Source organism: Pteropus alecto, unplaced genomic scaffold (assembly GCF_000325575.1).
Source record: "Pteropus alecto unplaced genomic scaffold, ASM32557v1 scaffold171, whole genome shotgun sequence".
Taxonomy (NCBI): Eukaryota; Metazoa; Chordata; class Mammalia; order Chiroptera; family Pteropodidae; genus Pteropus; species Pteropus alecto.
The window spans coordinates 4,489,135-4,500,924 of record NW_006431925.1 but is presented as its reverse complement, the minus strand read 5'-3'; positions in this window follow the sequence as shown (position 1 = coordinate 4,500,924).

The window sequence follows — 11,790 nt, the reverse complement described above, 5'->3', positions numbered from 1 at the left end:
GCCATAAGGCTTTAGGAAGAGCTTCCTGCCACAAAGTGGTGAGCATCTTCAGCTTTATCTACTATGGAGGAATTCCTCCAAGGTGTGACTAGGGAGAGACAATCAGTGCAGCAGGATAAACACACTAGTTGCCGATCTCTTCTTAAGAGAGAAAGTGGAAGGAATTTAGGAATTAATTCTACTATTTTGCTTCACGGTCAGTTTGTATCAAAAGAACAGAGGACGTCAATTTAAATTGTCACCAAAGGTGTCACCTCAGCATGATTGGCACAAAAATGTAATTTCCCATTTTTCTGATAAAGCACTCATTATGGCGTTGAGGATAAGAATGAGGGGAAGGGGGTATTAATTCCAGCTGCCTATCATTGAATTCCAACTTCAAAAGTTGCAGCTGTGTATGATCCTGGGCATTCCTCGGTTCTTTCATCTGTAAAGTGGGAGCAATAATAGTATGAAATAATAACAATAATGGTAATAATAAATGCTCCCTTTGTAAGACTGATGTGAGGATTAAATGAGATGGTGCATGAAAAATCTTTAGTACAGTGCCTGATGCTTACTAAGTGATCACCACAGAGAAAGTGTTCAATAAATGTCAGTTTTTATCACTGTTATTATAGCAATAGCCCCCACCCTAGTGGTGGAACATGAATGGCACTGGGAGACTGAAGAAAGGGAGGGGTAGAAACCCAAGTAAGACTTCTCATTCCTCTCTCTCTGGTTAAAGCCACTGGGGTATAATGTGATCTATAAACTCTTCTGTCTGTTGACATGCCAGCAAATGATATGTTTCTCTGATCTACTTAGATTTTCAAGCTTAATGTAAGGGCCCAGGTGCTGGAGGCTCAGAGCAGAGAAAGAACTGGGGGTGGGGAGATGTCCTGGCCTTTACAAACCATTGCCACTTTAATAAATAAAGCATTCACTCAGAGAGGCTGAGAGCTAGGGAGCCACATTGCGTGCAAATTCAGATCAGTGGCTGAGCTTCTTCTAGGTTGAAGCTAATCGTAACTGACATGTTAGAGTAAAACTACTTTATAAAATCAATATTAAATTTACAACCTTTGACATCCTGGGACATCAAAGATAAGGGAGAAATAAGCCATGGAGTAAACAGTCCTCCAGCTATGCCAGCTGCTTAAAGAGATGGGGAGATGTGGGAAACCAGAAGCCCAAATCATACACTGTTAGTCTTGTTTTTGTACCAACGTCTTGACATCAATAAAAACATTAAAAAAAAATCACACAGACGTTTACACACAGAGAAGAAAGGGAAGCAACAAGGAGAGCTCCACCAATCTAACAGACTCTCAGAATCATTCCAGAGTGAAGTGATTGGATTCCTTCTCTCACAGTGAGGCTTGATTTTCCTGGACAGTGGGATGCTGCAATTATGGAGCAAACATCACTTTGTGAGGCTGGCAAATCCCCTGCTGAAAACTCTAACCCATCTAACCAGGGACCATGCTCTAATAAAAGTCTGCAGGCCCACCCTGTATTCGTTGGGATTCAAATACAGCAGAAAAGGACACTTGGAAGCAGAGAAAAGCTATAAAGGTCATCACAAAGTGAGAATATGTTTCTCTCAGTGCTCCTCAGGGGGTGGTAGCTCTCAGCTGCTGTTGTCTGGGGTGGGATTCTTTCCTCTGGAAAGGGGATTTTAATTTCAACTACTAGAATCAGAATCACCTTAGTCCTACCAGGAGGAGTCTGTCTGGGGCATCCTGCAGCATCCAGGACTGGTCAGAAAACTGTGTCACCTTCACTGTGGGTCTGAGCACCTTGAGTTCATTATATAAAATAACAAATGCTCTGTGAAAGGTGGAGTGGGGAGGGTAAGGCCAGATGGCTCTGCTGGTCTAAACAGACTCTTCTGTAGTGTTTCCTCTTTCAGAGGAACAGCTCGAATTTAGGTCTTACTACAACTGCGAGTCTAAACTTACCACAATAGATGTTTAATTTAGTGTTTCCATATATGACAGTTTTAAGGGACCATAGCACCAATGCCACTCCTTCCCATTTCCTCTCCCTGTCTCCCATCTAACCTAAAGTGATTATTGAGCCTGTCTGCTTTGTGGCCATTATGAGGACAGAGTGGCATTTTCAGCTGGGCCTTTGGATTATGTATGGTTATATGATCAGAGACAGGTACACTAACACTAAACCTATCAGTAACTTTCAGTTTCATCTGCTTCTTGAATGCAAAACAAAATATAACAGTAGTTTCCATTTAGAATTCTATAGAAACAAACAGCAAGCAAGTGGGTTAAAGACTAGATGTACAGCAGTTAGTGTGAATGTGTGGGAACCTGTGGCACAATTGTTGAGAAAAACAATGTCTACTTGAGTCTGGTGTGTGTAGAAAGTGAAAAATTATCTCAGTATATAAAAATGCTTTTGCTCCTTTGATTAGGCTGTAAACTCCATGAGTTCCTAGAATGATGTCTGGCACACAGAATGTATTTTGATGATGATGATGACGATGATGTGAATAGATGAATTAGAACTTCCTAGATAACTTGTGGGAGGAAACTAAGATTTGTTTAGGGCTTAATCTGTGCCAGGCATTATGGTAGGCCATCTCCTTACTCTTTCTTACAACACTTCAGTATTGGTTTTTCATTGCTGCTAAAACAAATTACCGCAAACTGAGTAGCTTAAAACACTACAACTTTTTAATCTTATAGTTCTGTGGGTTAGAAGTCTGATGCGGATCTTACTGGGCCAAAATCAAGGTGTAACCAGGGCTGTGTTTCATTCTAGAGGCTAGAAGGGAGAATTTGTTTCTTTGCTTTTCTCAAGTCCCAGAGGCCACCTTTATTCCTTGTCTCATGGCCCCCTTCCTCCATCTTTAAAGCCATCAAGGGCAGGTCGAGTCCTTCTCATCCTGCCACCTGTTTCTGTTCCACTGTCACATCTCTTCATGACCACAGCCTGGAAAGGATCTCTATTTTTAAGGATTCGTGATTAAGTGGGGCCCAGGATAATCTCCCCATCTCAGAGTCCATACCCTGCAAAGTCTCTTTTGCCATGTAAAGTAACATATTTACATCTTCTAGGGCTTAACATGTAGACATTTTGGGGGGCCCTTATTCTGCCTACCACAGCCTCTGTAAGGTGTTATTAACCCCTTTACAGAGAAAAGGAAACTGAGTCTCAGAGAAGTTAAGTAACTTGCTCTGGAACGTACAATATAAGACAGAGTTGAGATCGCCACCCAGGTCCATCTGTCTCCAAAGCCCAAGCACTTCCTACTGTGCCATGCTGTCTCAAGCCATAAAAGAGCATGCTGCTTGATGGGTCTGGTGGGATGGGAGCTAGAACAGAAACTTGAAGGGGAATTCTTCTCACAAGAATCATGGCAGAGAATCAGGGAATTTAATTCTATGAGAAATGCTCCAGTGGTAGAATAAAGCGATTTGCATTTGAAAACAATAAATTCACTTGCCTGAAGGTGAAGTTAATTTAGGGGCAAGGAATCAAGTCTGTGACTTAGATGAAGTGCCATTTTCTTTCCCAGGGGATTCCATATCCTCTGTTGTCCTCTACTCACTTAGAAAAGATTTACCAAGCTAATTCTTTCTAAGCTGTAGGGACTCAAGGTGCTCCTTCTCCCAAGAATTTTATGTTTAAAAGTAGGATGCCATAACCCAAAGGTATACATAGAACCGCTGGATTTCTTGGTTTTTGAATTCATAAGAAGCTGGTCAGGGCTATATTATTTGGCATTCGTTATTATGGGCTAAAGTAGTTTGTTTGATTTTGGTAATGGCAAACTCCATCACTATGGCACCTAAATTAGGAGATATTCTTGGTTATGGGAGCCTTCCAGGTAACAAATTGGTTACAACCTATTCTGTAGGCTTGAGGAGAATAATATGTGGGTAATACACGATTGGTATAAAATTCAAAAGAAAAAAATTAGTATCTGGTATTTGCTCGTAACATGAAACCGTTAGGAAACAACTGATTGAATAAAGAAAGGTGATTTGGGAAGTTGGGTTCGATGGGGGCCTTTGCCAGAGATTAGGCAGGAGGCTGCACAAATAGCTGATGTTCCACCCCTTTTCCATTTTTATAAGGAAAAAATGATAAAAACCAACTTTCTTGAATTTTATTCTCTGGTGCTAATAGAACAGAACAGCTATGACATACCTCAAAAAATAAGGATACAATTTACAAGTGAACCAGATGGTTACCATCTCATCTCATCTCATTGAATTGTTATCTTTTGAAGAGTTCCTTTTTTTGTGGATTACAAAGAGAATGTAATCACTTTATAAATCCCCAGAGAGTTTTGTAATGAATTCTACTTATACTGTATTGACACTAATAGTAACTATAACCATGATCTTCAAATCCCCAGGTAGGAGGAGGGATACTGAAATTATAGCACAGGCCAGTAATTCATTGAAAAACATACCTTAAAAGAATGAGCTTTATGCTGACCAAAAGCCTGCTTAAACTGGTTTCACTTACAAATATAAGATGATATATTAATAATGAAATCAATATAGCTTAACTCATGAAAAAGAACATTTTGCTGGCAAGTTTTGCCCAGTTTAGCCTCATGTCAAATTAAGAAAATAAGTAAACTAAACATTTATATGACTGACTCATACTGTGAAAAAAATGTGATCACAGCTTCATATCACAAAACTATTAAGTTCTGTTCAAGTAATTTCCTCTCAGCATTTTCTTTCCTCACTTAAGGTTTCCTTCTTAACCAAAAAGCATCAAACTAGGAAGCTTAAATGGCGGAAATATTAACACTTTCAGGAAAAAAAATGATTGTCTTTCAGAATGGGAGAAAAACCCTCACCAACCTACCTTACCAAGGTAAATACATACAAAATAAAAAGAACAGACTTGTTTTTTTGATCGTTGTTGGGTTTATATTCTTTTCTAATAGTTTGATTTTTGATTTGAAGTTTCTTTAAAATTAATCCTTTAAAATCATTTCCAGCAGTGAGCAATTCGGCAAGTTCAGAGAACAAAATGGACAGATCTTTGTGTCCTTGAAGATTGGATTTAGACTAGTGGGATTTTATTGAAGTAACTTTTGCAATTTGAATATAATAAATTATAACTCATATATGGTTCAATTAGCATTCCTGTGACTAAATCTAACATTTCCCTCCATGCAATTTTTGTTTAATTTGGTATGTCTAGTTTATTTTCACTATATCTCTGTTTGAATAAAAATGAAATTTTGAAATTTTACCTATCTTTTAAAATTTTATGTCTATTCATACATATATATCTTCCTGTCTCTGCCACCTCCCCATCTGAAGCAATTTGTTAAGTGAAACTGATATATATCGAGGTGGCAAATGTGTAATGCTCCCGTGCCAGGTATAAAAAAATCTTTTTCACGGTGTTTGAACCTCAGTTTCAAAGTTCTTCTAAATCCATTGCCCTAGGTAGCCATTACTAATTAATTGAAGTAGGCATTCAAAGCCTTCATTATCAGGCTTTAGTTAATAAAATAGATCCTGCTTTAGATATTTTCAGCAGAAAGGGATGTCGTACAAGGAATTATGTGTTTACAAACACTGGAGGAGCAGACACAAGACTTGACCTCCAGGAATGACTTCTAGAACACTAGAGAACTGAGCTGCCATGTATGCTGCTGCAATTAGGAATGGAAGGAATCAAGAAGCTGCAAATGAAATTCTGTAGTTCCAGAACACTTGCTGTAGCTGCAACCCAAGGATCAAAAAACAGGAATCTGGAAGCCACCAGTACTGCCCTTGCCTCTCAATGCCTAGGAAGCATTGGATGGGGAACACAGGATATGGCTCCTCTTGCCATTGAGACAGCTGCCTCTTGACACCCAGGAATCTGGGAACTGAATACTGGACATGAAGCAGAAAAACCTCATGCCACCATGCCCTTGCTTACCACCTATCAGATCTCATATGAGTGATTTAATTTGGGATACCTAATTTGCATCCAGAATCCTGCTTCAAAGAAGCCTGAGAGATACATAGTTTTCAGCCCAGGAAAGCATATGAAGTCAAAACTTATACTGAAGGTATATCTTTGGTGAAAACTTCTTGCTTCCTCTTTCCTTATTGGAGCCTCACTATAGGTGGATGGGGAATTTGTATGAAGAATAACAAGAAAATTTAAGGGACTGGTTTTCTTCGAAGATATGCCAAGCCCTAACTTTCAATTACAGGACACAGTTAATGTAATTCTAGCTTCTTTTATTTAATTTCTCCTTTCTATTCAGCAATTCATTTTGCTTAGGAACTTAATTTTAGTTCTTGGGGAACCTGATGCTGCTGAATTACTTACGTCAGCATCTGCCGATCCTGTCTTTCCTTCTCACAAGAAGGGAAGGCACTTCCTATCTTTACTTTTTACTTCAATTAATAGGAACTAACTCTGTATATGTCATATGGCAACTTACTATGCTAATATTCAATTAATACCACTTCATACAGATGAAAATAGAATGTACATGAATATATTATTCAAATATTATATATTTAGTCATAAAATGCACCCTTAATCTGAAGTCGACAGCCACATCCATACAGTCGTGAGAAAAAAATTGATTCAGTGGAAAACCAAAGAGCACAAACATAGCGTTGAAAGTTTTTTGACTCTAATCTATTATGGTTGTGTGGGTAAGTTACCTAACTTTTCTTAAGTACCCAAAGCTTTATGTGCCAATATCTTTCATTCATATGGTACTCCAGAGAGTACTTGATTCTCAAGGCATCCCTTTAAGCACATGTGGCAAGGTCAGTGTGATTAAATGACATGTTCCAATCATGGAGCAGAATGGAACTCAAACCCAAGACTTCAAACTATTAATAAAATTGTTTTTTTAACCATAGGAAGAAAGATTACAATTATTCTTCTTAGAAGAATGTTAGTACTAATAATTTGTAACCAAGTTTTTAATATATCTAGCAAATATGAAATGCCTGAAAACAAATACATTTAGGATGTAATGTGATACGGTAAATGTTAAGAATTTAGTTTTACCTTTGTAATTTCTTATAACAGGCAGAGGGATAGTTGTATGACTTTTGCATTTTTGATATATGAGTTTTAAGCTACCTTACAGTGTAGTATCTGTTTAGATACTACAATTTAGTAGTCACTTTAGGTCAACTGTTCATTCCTATGAAAATATTTTTTCTAGGAAAAATGTGTGTGTGTAAAGAACAAGGCCATGAAGTTATAATTTTCTATCATCGCTCTCATCTCACCCTTATGTTTATGTCCATATGCAACTATTCTTCTCAAGGCCGCTCCAAGTGACCATCTCTAATCCTGCCTTCTCCCTTTGGTGTCACTATGTAAAGTTTCTTCTTAGCTGCTATACTTCACAAGACCCAGCTACATTTTAGTAGGTTCTGCCATCTAATCTTACTTATCACATATTTTGCCTGTAGGGCAAGTATATTGATATGTGACTTATCGTTCCTAGGTTCTTTTAAAATGACTTCCTTCTTGAAACAAGTAAGGGTGAAGGGAGGATACCCAGTCTCTCTGACTTTAAACTATATGACGTGAGAATGCAATACAGCCTTTTTTTTTTTTTTTTTTTTAAGGCTATCAGGTCTTCATTAAAAAAAGATACAGTTTTTAAGCCTGGGGAAGTTAGAAAACATAATGGAGGCAATCTGAAAATTTTTCACAAGGCAAGGCTAGGACTTGAATATAAAAGGTAAGTCACAGAACTGAAAAAAATTATCAGGAATATTTATGTATTAAAAAATGTATGTTATTTACTAAGTTCTTAATTATGTCTACTTTGTCACTACCTCTTTCTTTATGGGGAAACTCTACAAAGTCATCTAAATAAATTACTTAGAAAAGTTTCTTTGCTTTCTTTCCTTTTTCTTTTTTTGTTTATTATGTAGAAGCTAGCTTGCTCACAAGTACTCTCTCTTTAAAAAAATGTATGGTTTCTATAAAGAAAGAAGCAGGATGGTTAGCTTTAGATTAGAAGTCATTTGCATCCAAGAACCCTGTAAGTGTCTGAATAATTTATTTGGTAGAAATGAGATTCTGGGAGATAAATATATGGACCAATGAATGCTCTCAGGTGACAGGTTCTGATGGTTTATAAGATCACACTATGTCCTAGTTTTTGGTCTCTGTTGTGACATACAGCAGGTTCTGGAATACAGAGTAATTCAAGTGCTCTTCTGTTGGGCATATGGTGCTTTTTAGAACACTCCAAGGGTTGATTTGACTGCTCTGGTTGATAAAGGATGGCACAGTGGGAAGGAAGGGAACAAACTATGGACGGTGCGTGGGATTCAGGAGAGGAAGGGATTTATATGAGAGCAGAGCTGCTGAGAAAAACAACATGCAGTGACCTAATTTGAAAACCAATTTTGCCGTCATTTAAGTTGAATTTCTGCAAGTATAACTATTTCTTATGGTAAAATTTAACGATAGATATATATATGTGTATATAAAATGTATGATGTACATGTATGTTTTATATTTGTGAGTATATATGCATATATATTTACATATTTTAAACAGCAAACTCATAGGCAGCAAAAGGACAAGATTTAATCCCAGTTGCTAAACTAGGGGCAGGGGATACATCTGATAGGAACAAAGCATAATAATTTTATAGGAAACTTTCTGAGTAACAGAGAAGAACCTTCTAGGAAACAGTTTGGTACTCTTTCTTTTCCCATTAAAAGACAGGGAAAATAATACATTTTTTTCATAGTATCACCTATAGATCCCATTCACTGGCAAAAGGAATGATTTTGTATATAAAATTAACAGCATAAGTTTACACTCAGAGATTGTCATGCCTACAGAATTTCCTGTTGTAGAAATTTGTGAAATAGTAAATTGGACTAGAAATTGTCAGAACAATTGGAATATGGCTGACCACATCCATGCAGTTTCAGCAAGCCCTAATGCCAAATTTGAATGCTTTCAGGCAGAGAGTCTGAGAACTCTGCTATCATGAAGTCAGATCTGATATAAAAACTGACCAAACACCAACCAAATAGAGAGGGAGATCTCAGGACTTCACAGAACTAAGAAGTCAAGGAAAAATATGCTTAGAGCAGAGCCATTATGGACATTAACTAGTTATTTTCAGCAATGAGTTTTTAAAAACATGGCTCTCCAATATATAGCTTGTGAACCAAATTAATCCTGTCTGATATTACAGTTCACCTGAGATTTTGAAGAAAAAAAATTGTTTTTCCTAATTAAGTTCTCTATTCTAAGCAGCTGACTCGCTTAGCTAAGAGTTGACTGCTGCTGGGTTTTACACAGAAGGCTTAGCTCAAAAATTGTAATTGAAGCCAAAGTTATATACTTGTGAGTTATTAGGTTTGAATCCATACTATCATATCATGAAACTTGGATGTTATAAATGATTGTGGAATGAAGCAAAGTTAGCATAAATAAATCTTTGATAGAGACCATTCGTGCTTGAGTTGAGTTCAATATCCACTGGACTCACTAGCTAAAGTAATAAGTAAATAAGTAAATAAATGTCACCTACTATTGATATGAGTGTCCTCCTTGCCCAATAGCAAGAAATGAGGATAGGGAAATAAACTTTATTAAGTTCCTCTTTTGTGTCAAGAATGGCTCTAAGGATTTTTCATACCCCCCGAAGCCTCCAGCATATAGATAATTATTCCCACCTTACAGATAAGGAATCTGAGGCACAGAGGGCTTACTTATCTTAACCAAAGTTTCACAGTTTGGTAAAGAGTATAGCCAGCTCTTTGAAGCCATGATTGTAAAGTCCATATTCTTAGTTATGCCTACATATTACTTATATTTTGTTTCATATGTGTATTTATGGATGTATTAATTGTTTCTTAAACCTTATGTGGTTAATTTATTACTGTGAATTTAGGTCTTCTCAACTATAATTATAATATATAAAACATGTTAATACAATTATCAATTTGAAGTATTACATACAATTAATAGCAATGCTCAGTGAAATAATATTTTTGTTCCCTAGAAAATTAAAAGTTGGAAAAACTCAACTAAATGATGAAAAATGATTATTTCAGGGAGATAGGATAATGGGTAACTTTTAGTTTCTCCTTTGTGCTTGTTTGTATTTCCTATTTTTCTATAATGATCATAGATGACTTTTTTCTAATTTGAATAAATATTATTTTTAAAAAACTATGAGGTATCATAATAGAGGTTACTTAAAATAGGTGGATCCAAATATAATTTGTAATGCCTTTCTTGGACACCATTTAGTAAACCGTGAAAGTACACCTTGCTTGAACAGTGTCCATTCTTTTTTGAGTGTGTTACTTCTTAAGTTTATTTGGTCAACTTTCTCATTTGCAAATTCATTTCAAGGACTTTTGTACTCAATTCAATTCAAAATACTTGTTTGGAACAACCTATGCAGGAAGCAGTAAGTGGTAGGTATATATTTGGGTCCAGTTGTTAATTCAAAGCTGAGTGTCAAAGAAATAGTAAGCAAGCCTGTAAGAGATTTTGATTAGTTATATATGTGCTGTATCCCAAAGAGAGGCCGTATAGTACAGTCATTAAGGCAAGCACTGTAGGACCAGGTAGTTGAGGTCGAATCCCAGTTCCATTACTGCCATGAGTCTCTGGTAAATTTTAAAATCTTTCTGTGGCTTAGCTTAGTTTTCTGTAAGAGAGAATAATAATAGTACCTATATCTCATAAGTTTGTTGGGAGAATTAAGTGAGCTGATATACATAAATCACTTAGATAGTGCCAGATACTTCATAAACATTCAATAAATATTAACTATCGTTTAGCCCAGATATACATCTATCTCTGTAAGGAAAGAACTAGCTCACAAATTTCTGTAAAGGCTTGCATTATATGAAAACTAATAATAAATTAAAAGACTAGATTTCCTCATAGAATACAAACCAATGCTGTTTGAACAAAATAATTTGAAAGCACATAATATATCATGTATGAACTCATCTAATATCTATACCTTATTTCTAGGTAGGTAGTGTCTCTCTTGAGCCCCAAGAGGTTGTCTTAAAATTATATTTGGTGCCTTCTTTTTCTGTGTAAGGTTTCTCTGGTGGTTATCATGAAGTTAGTCTTATATCCTCCCGTTCTTTATTTTATCAGTAAGGGAAGGTTGAAAGTGTGTGGGAAGAGTGTAGGCAGCTGGAAGTTTGGCCTTTAAATGCTTAATATTAATAGTTGCCAGTAATTGAGTACTTTACCATGAGCCAGCACTGATCAAAGCATTCTCCAAGAATTAATTTAATTTTTCAATAAAACTACAATACATATATATGATAAGGACATATATTATTGTCTCTATTTTACAGATGAGAGAACTGACATCCAGAAATTAGTCACATAACTAATTGAGACATGGAGCTGGGATTAAGGTCTGGGCTGCCAAAGGTAGGCCTGGCTTTCCTATCTGACCCATCTGGTCCGACAATGAACACGAATAATAGAAAAAGTGAACATATATACTGACTTTAGGCAGTGAGGGAAAATATTCAAAATATTCACCAGCTGGTCAGCTCAGAAACTAATTCTGACAAATCAGAATGGGTGCCAACAGTGAACAACTGGCATGGCTGTACTGCATGAACTGTCTGAATACCAACTCTAACTTTTTAGGGAAAAGAGGATTAATTTGAAAAATATATTGTTTTAAAAAGAAAATTGATGAAATTATGAGATATCAGTAAAGACCATATCGAGTTCACCTTTTGCAGCTTTCATATACCCATCAGCAAAATGGCATGTTTTAAAGATGGTAGAACTGTGTTCTTCTCCCAAACTGCTGTTTTC